This window comes from Papilio machaon, chromosome 24, assembly GCF_912999745.1.
Source record: "Papilio machaon chromosome 24, ilPapMach1.1, whole genome shotgun sequence".
NCBI lineage: Eukaryota > Metazoa > Arthropoda > Insecta > Lepidoptera > Papilionidae > Papilio > Papilio machaon.
The window spans coordinates 2,035,977-2,054,116 of record NC_060009.1 but is presented as its reverse complement, the minus strand read 5'-3'; the positions used below and the strand labels follow the sequence as shown (position 1 = coordinate 2,054,116).

The 18,140-nt window shown below is 33.0% G+C and overlaps 1 protein-coding gene across 2 annotated transcripts in view; it reads left to right on the top strand.

Moving 5' to 3' along the window:
* Nucleotides 1-18,140, top strand: part of LOC106715480 (ABC transporter G family member 20) — a 35,475-nt gene that overhangs the window by 664 nt on the left and 16,671 nt on the right. The window contains exon 1 of one of the 2 annotated variants that reach the window (XM_045683947.1): nt 12,850-12,887. The exons of the other annotated variant lie outside the window; for it this stretch is intronic. The gene's annotated coding sequence lies outside the window, so the exon portion shown is untranslated. Of the gene's footprint in view, nt 1-12,849; nt 12,888-18,140 lie in introns of those variants that run through there. 2 annotated transcript variants of the gene reach the window in all.

The following is an 18,140-nucleotide window of genomic DNA, read 5'->3' as shown; positions in this document are numbered from 1 at the left end:
GATGTTTGTTTGAAGGTATCTCCGGCTCAACGGATATTTATGAGATTTGGCACAGATTAAGAACATAATCTGGTAGAACATAGTTTTTTTTTTTTTAATTTCACGGGCGCGGGCGACAGCTAGTAGTTTATATTTATTACTAGATTTTTAATTTTGCGCGGACGAAATGCTAGTTTTTTTTATAAATGTAATGTAAAATTATATGAAGTATATTTACTTTTCTAAGATTTAATTAGAACCGTAGTTATAGATGTAGATTTGAATAATAAATCAAAAATTACAATGAAAAAAAAAACTTTTGCAAAATAATTTATTTGTTTAATAAAAATAAATAAAAAAACTTTATTTTTGTAGTAAGAAAAGTATTTACATGAAACGTTGATAATAAATATTATTGGTTATATTATTTGTTATTTATTAGAATATTAGCTTTTGCCCGTGACTCCGTCCGCACGGCATAAAAAAATTAGTAGCCTGTGTTCTTACACAGAGTATTCTACATCTATACCAAATTTCATTGAGATCCATGTAGCCGTTCTGGAGATACTTTATAATAAACATCCATCCGTCCATCCAGATATTCGCATTATAATATTAGTAAGATAAACAACTACTTTTAATGTACAAATCACTTTTATAACTTTTTCTTATATTTCGTAATAAATTTTGTACTTCATTAATTTTACTTTACTTTTTAGCCGACTTCAAAAAGAAGGAGGTTATCAATTCGACTGTATTTTTTTATTATTTTTTTAAATACTGACTGCGATATACAATATACAATATAGACATGATAGAAGAAAGAAGAGAACTTTCTTACTTTAGAGGGTTTTCATGACATTATTTTGTTACTTTTTAGTGCATTTTGTTTGAGATTGTTTTTTATGAAGACGACTTTCTTTTTTTCTCATTTTTTTTTTGAAATCAAACAGCATACTTTAATAAAAATTGCTATTGACTACAAAAAAAGAAAGATTTTTTTTTTTTTAGCTCAATTTAATAATCACAGCTACTTCTCATACTGTATTTGCAATGTAATTAATATGTTCAATATAAGGATAACTATTTATGTTTTTATATCAATGTGTTCTCAAGTATCGGTAAGTACGTCAAGGTCTCCAATATGACTTCTTTGAAGTCCTATTTATATATACTTTAACTTATTGAGTATTATAAAGTACTAAACATACATAAATAATTTTATTAATACGTGGAAACACTGTACCCTTTTGCGGGACATTGCGCGAAACGATGAAGGTGAAAACAGTTAATATTACAGATAAAAAAAAAACTTTGATTAAGAAGTATGGTCGACTTTCGACATACTAGTCAATTTACACAGTGAAATGACCGTTGGCTACCACTACCGAAACACACTTACAAAAACATAGAATTGTCATACCTTTAATTTGATTTGAAAAAATAAGATAACAATCTTTTGCGAATGTTTCGGTAGTGGAAACGCACATTTATACTTAAAAAGTAATATTTTTGTCAAATGAAAAAAGATAAAAGATATACGCTTCATTATTTTGTTATGTTTAAATGATTAAAAGCAGAGCCGGCGTTAGGGTAGAGTTAGGCGACCGCCTAAGGCGCTGGACGAAAAGGGCCATAGTGAAAAAAGAGGGCGTCGTAATAATCTAACAAGGTGCTAGTAGACCGTTACCTGTGAAGTGTGAACCTGCGAAATGGATATCCATAACACCGTTATCAACCTGCCCTTATCCATATTGAGGGTTCGCACAGTATTTACTACTCCTCCATACATCTCTATCAGCCGTCATATCTGAATATACCCCCTTCTTACGCATATCCTCTTTCACACAATCCATCCATACTTTCTTTGGTCTTCCTCTACCTTTATAGCCATTCAATCTCATTACTATTTTGTTTATATTCCTCTGTTAGTGTAAGTGATTATTTTTATTCGAAGTGGAGTAAGAGGTACAGAGCTAGCATTCACTTGCGTACTACGTTCTTTTGCAATTAAGTATATATTTGTAATAACCACTGAGTGTTGCCAATGTAGTCAACCACAAGAACATTATTTGCAATTCTGTGTACAAAGTACAATTTTAGAGAAAAGATAAGAATCAACCAAACATCTTCAAATATCAAATCAAAATTTGTATTGTTCTGGATAATCTCCAAAACGTTTGGACCGATTTTGTCAGCACTTTTGATGTGAACTGAAATAACATAGGATTACTATTTTTTTTACCCGACTAACAAGAGGGTAACGTTTTTTCTCGCGTATGTAACTTTGTTTTATGTTTGTAGGTTTATATGTATGAATATGAATTAACATTTATATATAATATACTCAAATAATCTAAAAAAAACTTTTTTTACCTGAGTCCTCCTGAACAGCGAAGTGACCTCTGCACATATTGCAATTGCAAAAGCGTTGCCTACCTTTAATCGAGAGAGGAGGAGATACATATACTGAGGATATATCCTCTTCCTATGCGTCCCTACCTCCGTCAAATCCACTTCCCCTTCCCATCGTTTCTTTATAAAAATGGGTGAGAAGGGAACGTGAACTAAAATTAGGTCTCCGGCACCATACTCATCCGACGAACCGCAGAGTTGCTTCCACTTCACGCCTGTAATCTGTGTGGTAGTGGTATTGCACCGGTCGACCCTGTCGTCCCGACTTCGTGCACCTAACAAATATTATGTTATGAAAAGTAAGATTTGAACTCTTTGTTGTCTAATTTAGAATTTTATTCCCTACGTAGCGTTGACAGGCGTCCGGATAAAGCCGGACATAGGTAGGCTTTTTGATTGCGTGTCCGGCCAAAATAAACGGTTGCCCGGCTTTTGTAAGGCTTTTTACATTTCCCAAACGAGAGTGTACCTATTAATACTGGGACTAAATTCTAAATAATATAGGGTGTCCGACCTTTCTACCCAAATGTCCGGCCAAACTGACTGGTCTGTCAGGCTAGTAGGTTTGGCGACCTGGCAACCCTATCCCTACGTCTATTGTTTATACTATATTCTAATGGAATACTGAGCATTACACTACGGGGATGGAGGGAAATCGAATGAATCACTCGCAAAATCGGTTTAGTCATTTAGCCTACATGCGTTCACAATGGAATTTAAAAAAACCCACATACATAAAACATACAAACGCTCAAAAAACATTACTCTCCTGAATCGGACAGGTAATAAATAAGTATCAAATTGTCAACAGAACTATTAACTGGATTTACATAATAATACAATGAACATTCGTTCCAGCCTTCCGCTATAGAATTACTTTATAGGTTTTATTTTTTTCATGTCTGACAATATAACAATGGACTCCTGCGTTTTGTTGTATAATCTGTGATTATTCTACTATAATTATTATAAATACTTCATTAACATATTAAATGATATTTTATCTAATAACTTCGTAATGATAGCTTGCAAAACCTAAAACTTTGAAACTTCAAATCCACACATAGAAAAGAGGTGATTGAATTGTGACAGCGCGCCAAATTAAATACCGTAATCTCTACCTACCTCTTTGGATTACGGGCGTAAAGTTATTGTTGTTGAATTAATGGACGTAGGAATCAATAGAAAAATTAATGTGTTTTTCTTCTGTCACAAGCTATTTTTATAAAAGCAGGGCAAATCATCTTATTGAAGATTCTTATGAGTAGCGGTCAAAGGATGTCAGGTAAATACGACGAGTTATTTTTATAAAAGGTAAAGTTTACCTTTTGTACCTTTTATACCTTTTATATCTTTTGTACCTTTAATAAAAATAAAAACAGCGGAGTACTAAAATTCTTACTTCTAACTAATATTACAAATGCGAATGTTTAGATGGATGGATATTATTAGGTAATTCCAGAATGACTTCATGGATCTCTAGAATTTCTGATGATAAAATTTGGCGTCGATGTAGAATGTAGTATGAAATAACACATAGTATAGTGTCCATTATGTCTTTTTTATTCCGCTTAGACAAAGTCGCGGACAAAAACTTGTATGACACATTTGATTAATTTACCTCGAAGTGAGCACAAACGTTTTGGTTGAATATGTTTTTTTGCGAGGATTTAACTGATGCGAATTTTTCATATCTCCTAAATAATTTCATTTTAGTATAGACAACACATTATATTGTTGAATATGTTTTTCTAAAATCATCTGGAAAAAATAATTTTATTACAAAGATATGCGGCAAATGATTTACATCGAGTAACTATAAATTTATATTATATTGCACTATTGGTATGCACAAGTCAATTGCTTTAATAAATATTTATTGAATAGTTTCTTATCCGTCATGATTTATATTCATGTATATTTAATATATAATTCCTTATCGATTACTCCTGAACTCTTATTGATTATTTATTTACTAGCTGTTGCCCACGACTTCATCTGCATGTTCGGAAATTAAGTGGTTTTTGGTGGTGGTAGAGTAGAGTACAAACATACAAACGTTGATTATTATTAACCATTTAAGTATTAACCATAAGAACCATATCCTTTTTAGTTAGTTTAAAAAACACGCGTATATACCATTAATGTGAATTGTACTTGATTTTCTTAGAAACTTTGAATTTGTAGTACTAAAGGTACCGTAGATTAATAAAATAATCTCTCTCTCTCTCTCTCTCTCTCTCTCTCTAAGTCGTTTCCTCATTTCTGAGGATCGTGGTCAACAAGGACTGCATCTAGAGCGGATGATATGCCTTCAACGGCTTCTGTCATTTTGTACGTTGCGAATGCACCTTACCAAGGGTACTCACATTACACTCAAAGATGTGAACTGAATGAGTTAAATCAAAGGTGAATTTCACTAGATTCGAGTATTGAATTTAAAAAAAATTGATCGTCTCAGAACGTTATAAAATTGTGTCGACGACATCTTCTTAACTTGATCGGTCCATCTTGTTGGTGAGGGGCCGCGCGATCTTTTTCCTTCAGTATTTTCGACCACAGTCAGTTTATTTAGACGTTCGTCTCCTCTGCGCATGGAGTGGCTGAAGTATGATAAATTGCGTTGTTGACATTTAGTGGAGAGGCGCGTTTTTTTACGGAGCTGCTTTCCAGGGTACCTTTAATAGGCGTCTCTAGCACCACATCTCGTACGCATCAATATTTGTCTCTCTCGGGCTAGGATAGTCCACGTCTCCACTCCATACAGAAAAATAAGGAATACCAGAGCTCTTATAAGTCTGATTTTGAAACCGATACCGTTTTTCTTCCAGATGTTTGTTTTCTAAAATCTAGAATAAAATAATAAAACAACTTTAATCTAGTCTGTCTAGTTTAATCTAAATATCTCTAGTGAATACAGTAAAAATGTCGATATATCTAAATTGACAAATTATTTTCAACAGTGTCGTACAAAAGACTTAAACGAGTTACCAATTTATGATACCTTTGACTATAGAAAAAAGGACTAGACAAAGAGCCGCTGTGTACCAAATAAATTCTGCCACTTTTCGCAGGTTTTGAAGTAAAAATGACAATCCCATGTGCATATTATGTAGGCAAGTTAAATTAAAACATCTTTATGAATGCATACTAATAATAACGTTGGGACTACCGTGATATTAATAATGATCACTGATTGCTCGAGTCGTGGAAATCCGCAGCCAGTCGTATACTTTTTTTTTATCATATATTATTTTTCATTTTACATATGTTTCATTTATAGATAATAAGTAAATATGTAGATAATAATAAAAAAAAATTGTGATATCCATTTATATGCATTTTGGTTACATCCTTGGCTTCTGAACTAGGTTGCTCTGTGTTTCAGGAGCCAAGTAATACTCAACGAGCACAGAAGCAAACAAATTTAAAATTAATTGCCAATTTTTATTTGACAGATAAAAATTCGCGCTCGACAGATCCTGTCTCTTAAATATCAAAGACGCACCCGGTGCACGGATCTTAAAAATGATAACAATAGGTACTTTCAAAGCTGCCAGTCAGTTTAAATTCGATACGAGACCGATCAATACAAACTTTGTCAATTATCCATTGTTCAGATTACAAGGAAAACATTGTGTCCGGATGTTTGCACGTTTTATACTGCGCGTACAGTCGCGCACAAAGTGTTTATAAAACCGAAGAAACATCTAGCGAACTTGATTCAAAGGCTATTAAATTAAGACGTATTTGTAACACAATGAAGAATATTAATACAATATCTGGATGATACATTTTCAACTATCTTAAAAACAAACAATATAAGGCTGTTTTACCGTAAAACGTGCAAAGTTTGAAATCTAATATTAGGTCCTTACATATGAAATTGGCGTTTTGTATGGGAGGAACAAAAAGTCGAATATTTTTTAATATAATATATTTAATTAATCAAAGTATGAACCATTATTTTCTATGCACTTTTGCCATCTCATAGGTAGTTCATTGATCCCTTTACTAAAAAAACCAGTCGGACGGGAATCAATAAAATCTTTGAAGGCGATTTGGACTGCCCCATCGGAGTTGAATTTTTTCCCTTGCAAGAAGTTATCCAAATTTCGAAAAAAATGGTAATCTGTTGGAGCAAGGTCCGGGGAGTACGGAGGATGTCTTAGACTTTCCAATTGAAGCTCTTCTAATTTAGTAGCCGTCTGTTGCGCAGTGTGTGGTCTAGCGTTGTCGTGAAGCAGCAGTGGCGTGGAGCGATTGACCAGCCTAGGTTGTTTAGCCGCTAGCTTTTCCATCATGGTTTGCAATTGCTGACAATAGACATCAGCCGTAATAGTCTGGCCAGATTTGAGAAAACTGTAATGAACAATACCGGCACTAGTCCACCAAACGCTTACAAGTAACTTTTTTGGGGTTAATTTTCGCTTGGGGCAGGATTTGGCTGGCTGGCCAGGATCCAACCATTGCGCTGAGCGCTTCCGATTATCGTAAAGAACCCATTTTTCATCACAGGTAATGATTCGGTTTAAAATACCTTCATTATAGTGCCGGTTTAGTAATGTAACGCAACTGTCGACGCGCGTTTGCCGGTTTGCTTCAGTCAATTCGTGAGGTACCCACCTTTCAAGCTTTATAATCTTCCCAATTTGCTTCAAGTGAATTAAAACAGTTTTATCACTAACATCGCAGCCTGCAGCTAACTCGGACGTGGTTTGCGATGGATCCGCTTCCACAATAGCTTTCAACTCTTCATTATCAACTTGAGTCTCAGGCCGTCCACGGGGCTTGTTCTGCAGATCGAAATTTCCAGAACGAAAACGTTGGAACCAAAAACGAACTGTGTTTTCTTTTGCAACACGACCGCCATACACATCATTCACCCTTCGAGTCGTTTCCGCAGCACTAGTGCCACGGCGGAACTCGTACTCGTAAATAATGCGATATTTTAAGTTTTCCATTTTGTAAAATGAGTGACGCAAACAGAAAAAAACAGAAGAAAAAAAACAAATGAATGACGGTCATCGAACCACAAATACATGAGTCTATAGCTGTACAAATTTGAATTTGGAATTCCTTACCAAAGAGGAGAAATTCGTGATTAAAGTGGCCAGTACGAAAAACGCCAATTTCATATGTAAGGACCTAATATATAAAATTCTCGTGTCGCGGTGTTTGTGGTTAAACTCCTCCGAAACGGCTTGACCGATTCTCATGAAATTTTGTGAGCATATTCAGTAGGTCTGAGAATCGGACAACATCTATTTTTCATACCCCCCCCCCCATTTAGTTTTTTTTAACTGCGCGCGGACGGAGTCGCGGGCGACAGCTAGTAACGATATAAAAAGAGAAGTCACTGAACCGATTGAAGGATTTATTTAAAAAACAAAAAGTTTCTATATATTTTAACCTTGTGTTTCCTAAACACTGGACAGACAAGATTTGTAGACAGTTTAAACGTTTATTAAAACTGATATAAAATTTTTTTCTTTCGATACTTATAACTTTAATTAGAATTTTTTTACCTACACTATATAATTATTGCATAGTATTTTGACTTTGACATTAAAATGTATGTTCAGATAATAAATAAAAAAGACAGTTGATTCAAATATAAACGAAACATTCCGATTTGCAAACAGTAACAATACGTGCCAAGTGTTTGCAAATCTTCATCTCTCTAGCCCCCACACGTCTTCCTAATACTCTCATAGAATACATACCCGCCATTTTGTACGTTGCGAATGCACCTTACCAAGGGCACTCACATTACACTCGAAGACGTGAACTGAATGAGTTAAACCCAAGGTTAATTTCACTAAGTTCGAGTATTGAATATAAAAAACTCGATCGTGCATACCAATCGGTACATGGTAGTGGATTGAAGTTGATTGAACTTTTTTTTCTTAATAACGGTTATGTAACAAGTTTTTAAGTTATTATAAACTTGCGTTTAAGAAAAATGAAAGTAGGTTTATAGGTGCTTATAGTTGTATTAAACAGAAATAGAATATTTAACATTATTCCCTACTTTATCGTTTCACTAACGTGGATTTTCATGGCCTCTTTCCTGTACTAAATCTATCATCTCTATTACAGTGGGTTTCTGAGAGAATAATCCCCGTTTATAATTTATACATATTCTTATATATCTATTTTTTCAACGATAATGATAGGATTGACGATATGTTTTATACAGTGATTCTGGTCTCAGAAACCAACGGTTAATACTTCGGCGAACAAAACCACAGACAAACTCTAATTTACAATAAAAACGAAGATTACATGCTTTTACAAAAATTGAGGCAATGTTTTGGATTCGGTTTAATGTTTAAAATAATAGTGAAGTATGAAGGAATTTAAACAGGTCATTTACTAACATTATATAAAGCACACGCACAAGAAAACGACGCCCCATAGTAACGTTGTTACTTCCGTATGTGTTAAATCCTTCCGGTATTATAACACATTATATCAACTGGGTATGTCACCTATCAATTGTGAATTTTATTACTTTATAATCAAACCAGGTATATTATAAACTGCCAGCAAAAAGTCTCCTAGTAAAATGAACGAATCATTCACAATTCCACGGTAAATTTCTATTTTGATAATTTCATGTTGTCTTCACTAAAACTATTTGTAACTAGCTTTTACCCGCGCCTCCGTCCGCGTGGAATAAAAAATAGAAAACGGGGTAAAAATTATCCTATGTCCTTTTCCTGGTTCTAAGCTACCTGCCCACCAATTTTCAGTCAAATCGATTCAGCCGTTCTTCAGTTATAAATAGTGTAACTAACACGACTTTCTTTTATATATATAGATTAGGTGTTTCCGATTTTATCTGTTTTTATATTTTTAAAAAAACTGAGCTAGTGGCCTATGTGCTATTCCAGACTTCTATCTTTGTTCCAAATGTCATCAAGATTCTTACTGCCGTTCTGGAGTTACGTGGTAACAAATATACATCCATCCATCCTTACAAATTTAATTATCACTGGTACACACGTTCAGTTTTAACTAAGGCTGTGGGCTTTAATCGCATATTAGATCGATGTCCAATATAATTTTATTGAATCGTTTTTTTACATTTCGTGTTAATCATTGAAATTATTTTATACCTTCACTTTATACTTTCACAATAATTATGATAATATTAAGTGAATTATCTAACAGTTCAAACATTATGCTTCTTTATTATCTTAAACCGCACATTAGTCATAGAAAGTTACGTATCTACTATGAACAGTATTTTGCCTTACAGTCAGTTTCCACGGCAACAATTCATGAAAATATTGTCGTCTCTGTCATTCTCTTTGAAATAAAGTAAGATAACAATACTGATGAGGGTTGATATAAAAATAATAATGAATTTGTTATTCAGTGACAAAAATTTATACGTAAATTACACTTTGAAAAAAGTGTTTTTTTGGAATACAAAAATAAGCATAAAATTATTGCCAATCCAAAAATACTGTGAGTAAAAAACGTTAATTAAAAATGACGACACTTAAAGAATTCTGTAGAATCTTAAACGCCATAAAATATTTATGAAAAATGTATTTTTAAAAGAGGATTTCGACCATCGTGACATTTTTATTTACACATATACAGTCAAAATCTGTTATAACGACATCGAAGGGACTACTCATATTGAGTCGTAAAAACCGATAGTTGTAACAACCGGTGACAGGTATTAATAGGAAAGATATGTAATAACATTCAGCCAGGACCTTTAATTTTGGTCAATTTAACCGGTATGTTGTTCTAAACGATGTCGCTATAAACGGTTTTGACTGTAGTTATCTCTTTATTTACAAAGAGAATGTAAGAGATAACAATATGTGTTACTACAAGTGTTAATGCAATAAAGTTACGGGTTACATTTTTCCATTACTAACAGATTTGAATCTCTAAAATACAGCCAGTACTTCGTCTACATATCCTAGAATTAGAGATTGTCAAACTTTTTCGTTGACACTCCAAAATTATATTGTTTTTGGTGAATCCAGTGCTGCTGCATTTCTAAAATATTATAGTACTTCAAATATTGTGAATATTGTACGTTAAAAAAAAAGAAAAACTCCGCCTACGCCCACCGTCGGGTCCACCATAAACTTTGGGAGGTTGTGGACGACTTTGAGAATCGCTGTCTTTTATTTGCATTCATTTCATTCAATCGTGGCTACCTTCCAAGCGCATGACAATCATTTGACGTCAGTTATATTAGATACGTCATTCGAACACGATTCTTTAACTGTGCGTGTGTATTTAATTATTTGTTACGATAAATAATTATTAATACTATATATAGAAAATGTTTCAATGTATTAAATAGTGCTGACTACAGTTATGTGTTATTGTTGTTTTTAAAATCAATGTAATCGATAGGCTTTGTGACCTACTTTTAAAGGTATATTTCTACATAAGTATTTTATTGTAAGCAAATTTTTTAAACTCGCGTCTATTTTCTAATAGCATATTTATCGGATAATTGTCTTACTAATATTATAAACTAGCTTTTACCCGCGACTCCGTCCGCGCGGAATAAAAAATAGAAAACGGGGTAAAAATTATCCTATGTCCGTTTCCTGGTTCTAAGCTACCTGCCCACCAATTTTCAGTCAAATCGATTCAACCGTTCTTGAGTTATAAATAGTGTAACTAACACGACTTTCTTTTATATATACTCGTATATAGATAGATGCGAATGTATGGATGTAAGGATGGATATTTGTTAGAAGGTATCTCCAGAACGGCTCAATGAATCTCGATGACATTTGCCATAGATGTAGAACATAGTCTGGAAGAACACATAGGCTAATAATTTATTTTTATTTTTCATTCCGCGAGTACGGAGTCGCGGGCGATTGCTAGTATTTTAATAATTTAGATTACAATAGTTGTTCGTGTTTGACGTTTACGTGTAATTTTATTATACATTATCTTAGTAAAATAAATTAATGGTCTTTCTAGATAATATTATTACAAACAGAAATATGTAGTGCAGTTGTATTTTAATGTGTTGATGATTCGACGTGATATGTGAAAAGTTACCAGAGTACTAAATTTGAAGGTTATCTTACACAACTTTACATCACAAATCGTCATAATTTAGTGTTTGAATATTTTTTAGATTTAATTTCGTTGCGGAATTAATTAGCTATTAATTTTACTTAATAATTAGAACATAATTTTATTAAAATAAAAATCCACATTCTGACATTTATCTCTCAAGAATAATATAATATTATTTGTTACTTGTTAATTATAAAAGAAGGCAATGACTGAATAATGTTTTAATATAATTTAATTAGTACATATGTTCGGGACGGATAAAAAAACAATACCATATGGTACTCATTGTTTAAAAGGTAATTGTTGTAATTCTGATTATGATTAAATGCAATGGTCCGACAAACAAGAGGATCCTACTCGGCTCAAAGTCATCGGCACGCTGCGCAGTACACCTAAAATTTTGTTCTGCGCAGCGACTCGCGCGAAGCTAACATAATCTGAAAACATCACGTTTGCATCACTAACAATATAATACTATACTAGTTGGATGAACATTTGTATGTACAGTCTATTTCGTTTATTTTCTACCCATTTCTACAAAACAATACAAAAGAGAGCACAGAACTAAAACTTTTTACATCAACATACATATGTGCAAAATCTATATATATAAAAGAAAGTCGTGTTAGTTACACTATTTATAACTCAAGAACGGCTGAATCGATTTGACTGAAAATTGGTGGACAGGTAGTTTAGAACCAGGAAACGGACATAGGATAATTTTTACCCCGCTTTCTATTTTTTTTATTCCGCGCGGATGGAGTCGCGGGTAAAAGCTTGTTGTAAATATAATATTGCACCTGCCCACTTTTCTTTGATATGTAACTCAATCTTTTGTACGCGACTCCGTCCGCGTAGAATTAAAGAAACTTTATAAGTAGCCTATGTGTTCTTCCAGACTATGTTCTACATCTGTGCCAAATTTCACTGAGATCCGCTGAGGCGTTCCGGAGATACCTTCAAACAAACATGCATCCATCCATCCATCTAAACATTCGCATTTATAATATAAGTAAGATTTATTTACTTATAAAATGACCTTATATCTTCATTTTGACCTTTATGACATTATGTACAAGGTTCAGATGTGAATGGAAAACGTGACCTAAGATAGGATATAAAAGAATCTGTCTAATAGATACCTGAGCCACCGAATCTTATTTACTTATTTTTTTTATATATATCATAAGGCGGCTAACGAGCAAGCGGTCACCTGAAAACGTCCAAATAGCGAAGCGACCGTTGCCCATAGACATCCGCAATTTTAGTTGCGTTGCCTACCTTTAATCGTCAAAGGAGATGTACCACTGTTGAAATATTTAATCTACATCCATATTTAAATTTGTTTTTGTTTTGTTTACAGATTGTTTTCGTGAAACCCTATTGTGAAATACGCAGACTACACTAAAAAGGTAATTTTTTATTGATAATTTTTTCAACTTGTTAATGACGAATTCATCAATATATCTCATTTAATATTTCAAGTGATAATAATTTTTCATAAATGTACGATAAGAATTTAAATGTTAACTTTGGCATTTGCAATTCCAAAGTCAAAACAATAACAAAATTAAAAACAATATGAAATATGATAATAATTGTAATAATACATATATGTAGTACGAATTTATTTTTTATTTATTACGATGGAACAAGCATCCTAAGTACTTACTACTTACCAATCATCAAAATCTATCAAATGTTTTAGGAATGCATAAGGGTCATTGATCTCTATAAATGGAAATGCGATTGTTTGGAACTACCAGGTTGTGCTTCGTCCCGAATAAAACGCGCCTGTTGATGTTACGTGACAGTCAATTCTATCTATATTATTAGTTCGAATTCACACCACTGCTACAAACCGCTACCATTAATGACAAAATGGTGATAATCAAATAGGTAAAAAATACTACGTCATATAGCCAGTCCATTTATAGAGGTTAGTGATAAGGGTCAAACATACTCATATTGATTTTTATTTTTATGATGATGATGTAGTCCTATGTTAAATACGTTAACAAACTTAAGTGTCTCTTTAAATAAAGTCTTCAAATCAAATTGCATTATAACCCTTATGTTTTTAAGTATAAAGCTTAAAATCACAATTACAGTGCTTTTTAGCAATATAAAACAATTCATTCATCAAATATCTAGTGCGTGTAACGGAACTGTGAGAGCCGTTACTCTATTGTTGATTTTTAACATCCTTTCTGTCAATAAATTATTTGTATTATATATCTATGTACTTTAAAACTTAAAAAAAACGTTCGAAAAATTGTACAGTTACGAACACACAAAAAACAGTCTTGTGAATCGGGTAAAAAGAGGATGCATCCTATCTCTCAAAACTCTACATGTAACCGAAAGTACAGTCAGCTGCATAAATATGCATATTTTCCAAAGCTTCAGAAAATTGTATTTTACATATTAAATATATACGCACGTACCTTTTCGTATGCTTCCGATCACAAATAAAATACAAGATTTTAATATTTTTTGAATATAAAGCTATTTATGGATACGACTGTACTTTTGTCATATCTATTAATCTCTTAAAATGTCAATCCTTGGCTTATTTTATAGCCCATTAGTGTTAAATATACACTGGACAATACGATGTAAAAATTACCAACACGCGATTTTTTTCGGTCACACGCAAAGGAACTGGTTACAAACAGTAATGGCATTTAGAGAAAATTACGAAGGCTAAATACAATTACTATTCCAATTTAGCACACCCTTGACACACTTCTCATTTCCTCCACATCCATACATTTACCCAAATATGTATACATGATAATTCTGAATCGTCACATAAATAAATGTCTACATAATATCTTCTACGGAACCGATTTAAGATATTATTTTGTCTTTATTTTTAACTCCGCGCGGATGAACTCTACTCCAAACTCTAAAGAGTTTGCCCGCGGTCTCATTCTTTTAAGAATGGTCTATTATATCCCTATTTAAGTAATTATAAGCCCTATTATAAAAGTAATTTGTAATTGTCGTCTAAAAAATATGCGATAAACGATTAATTTTGCTCGATCAAACTATTCATCAAACATCAATCAAATCTTTCTCTCAAATAATTAGACAAACATGTAAAGTTTATGGTTTGATCGTTTACAATATGATATATATTAAATATGCTATCAATATTTCCATATGCACAGTATATTGCTATTACTATCCAATACAGAGATATTCTAGTTCGAGTTGAACTAGACATAGATTAGATTTTCTTTGTAGTTTTGATCAAATTGCGTTATGATCAATAATAATAATATATAATATATAATATAGCCTTTATTCGGATACAATATTTATGACATTAATTTAAATTGATTTATTATACATTTATATATACATATATATTTTATCCGTTTGCCCCGTGGACACAGGCCTCCTCCAATCCCTTCCATTCTTCCCTTATTTTTGCCCTCCTAAACCACGTCCGGAGCGTCGGTGGCTCAGGGGTTAAGCACTTGACTTGCAATCTGCAGGTCCTGGGTTCGAATCCGGCCATGTACCAATGTGTTTTTCGATTTTCGATTTACATATGTACATTTATCCGACGTTCTTACGGTGAAGGAAAACATCGTGATGCAACCTGCACATATCTGAGAAGAAATTCAATGATATGTGTGAAGTCAACCAACCCGCACATGGCCAGCGTGGTTGACTATGGCCTAGTCACCCCTAAATTGGGGTAGGCTCCGAGCCCCTTGGTGGGGACGTATAGTGAGCTGATGATGATGATGATGATGAAACCACGTCCTTCCAGCTGTAGCTCTTATTTCGTCTTTCCACCTCTTCTGTTGTCTTCCGCGTTTCCTTTTACGTTATTGTGCGTTATGATCAAACCGAACATTAAATATATAATTGAAATGCTTTATTCAACATTCATATTGCCTTAATGGATAACACAGGAGTATTACGTACTAACAAAATTAAATAATACTTGCCATAAAGAAATTTCGTTGCTTCATATTAAGTTTTAAATATATAAAAATAGGCTCGTCCGTCCATTACATGATGTAATAGTACATAAGATACATAAAGTGACTCTTGCTGAATATTTAATGCCTCATTATATGTTAATGTAATATTTTATCAGATGTAATTCATATGTTGTAAGTTCATATATGTTAGCAAATGCCCTTGACTTATATAGGTGAGTCAATTTTATAGGACGCATTAGACATCTATCCATTTTAGCTTAAATCATTTTAGTGGTGTGAGCAGCTTTAAAGCATCGATTAAAGTAAATGAATCGATTCGAATTTCAAACAAATGTGAATTGAATACAGTAGTTATGTCCATGTTTTCCGTTCGATTTATTTGTAACCTTATTGTTTAAAAAGAAAAAGGTTTTACTGATTTGATCTGAACTGAATAAAAAAAAAGAAAGTGCAGTTCTAACTTTAAAAAAATAAACGATATTTTATGCACGCTGTTACAAGGTTACGTTGTTTGATTTGATGCAGTGACCTATTGTAATGGCCCAAAATAACACTTAAACACAACTCTATTAAAAATAATATTCCTTCCAAATACTTGACGTAACATATAAAATTTATCTATTTTAACATACATACATACATGTGAATTTGCATATAGTAACTGAAAGTATATGTTTTGTTAAAATATACAAACAACATTAGTGGGTTCAACTTGCCGAAGTACACATAGAAAAACAAACTGTTATTCCTAAAATTTTATTTTATGTGGTTCAGCGGTGAAACCAATGGGTAATCTATTCGGTTTAGTGGTACTAGATATTTCATAATGTTTTAAAACTACCATTAAAATGTATTATAAATAACGTTATTATTTTTTTTAATCTTTAACGTAATTTTATTAGTTCCTATAACTTTAATTTCATGTTCACGACTTATCTTTATTCGACAATCAACTAACATAGATAAATATTTTTAACATATTTCAACACCATAAAAAAAACAATTTTAACCGTAAAATAAGACATGTGACACTTTTATTTAGTCTTGTTTTCTCTGTTTTCTCAAAAAAAAAAAATAACGGGAAGACTATATGAGTCAAAACAATTGTAACACAGTGAGGTTTATTTAACATTCAACTTAACAGTGACAGACCTCTTTCCCTTCATACCCTTTACTTATAAGGAAATTATTTGACGGAAGAGGAAATGCATAGGAAGGGGGAATATTCTCTTTCTGTGCGTTCCGTACTCCGTCGATAAGGTGCATCTGAAATTGCAAATCTATAAGCAGTGTCCGCTTCATTATTTCGGCGAATTCAAGTGGCCGCTCGCTTACCTGCCACCTTGAGATATAAAAATATATATATTTGTCGAGAATATAAAAACAGCTGTACAAAAGCCACGGTCTATTGACCTAGATGCATACCGTGTCAAACATCGAAGATGTTCGGCCAATACTAACACTTTCACCCACTAACACTCAAATTTGAATCAAAACCAGAACATTAAAGATGATGTTTTGCAATAAATAAACATAATAAACAAGTAACTCATTCGTTCAGTAATATCAGTAATTAAATAGACTTTATTACGGCCAATTCTAGTCGGGTTGAACCGTGAAATTAAAAAAAAAAAAAGATTCACTCAATCTGTTCTCGTTTTTAATAATGCTTGTTAAAGTAAACTTGTATTATCAACTGAATAGCGCAGCGAAATAAAAAAAATACTACTAACAGTGCTTTATAAATTTTAAACCATAAACCTAACTTTGCTTACTCGATATTATCAAATGTTGTCTATCAATTATACAAAAATTATAAAGGTCGTTACCCACTTGTGCGAACAATTTCGCCGGCGACCGTTTCGAGGCCGCAATGACGCAACCAAAGGTTGGCTCACACTCCGCTGTTCCGGTCATCCGAGATCGCACGTAACGAGTTGCGTCAAGATAACACGTTTCCATTGCCGTCGACACAAGTTTTGAGGCGATTTTTTTTTTCGAAGAACAAGCTCTTTTGCCTTCAAAAAAACAGAGGGCATTCTTCAAGTTATTTTTCTGGTCTTTTTTTTTATATAATATTTAACAATTCACTAAGTATTTATTATTGTGTTAGTCTTACACCTTGACCTAAATAAATATTATCTGAAACATTCACTCTAGACTTTTAGTAAGATATTATGAAACACTATACTTTGTACAAAGTAAGATTTGTATTGTGATTACTTTATTTTATTTCATTCATATTCACTAAGTGTATATTTCTTAAATTTTCAATAAAAACGCTTCTCTGTTTCCAACATTAATTAGTACTAGACTACATTAATATTGAAGTGTTTGTTTCGTCAAGTATTGTATTAATACAATTGTCGAAATTCGAAATCCATAGTTATAGTATTCATCATCATCAGCTCACTATACGTCCCCATTGAGGAGCTCGCAGCCTACCCTAAGGCAGGAATGACTAGGACATAGGCAACCACACCGGCCAAGTGCGAGTTCATTGACTTCACACATATCTTTGAATTTCATCTCAAATATGTGCAGATTGCATCACGATGTTTTCCTTCAACGTAAAAATGTCAGACACATATGTAAATCAAAAATCGAAAAACACATATGTACATAGGGGGATTTAAACCTAGGACCTACTTGCAAGTCAAGTGCTTAACCTCTGTGCCACCGACGCTCTTTTTATTATCT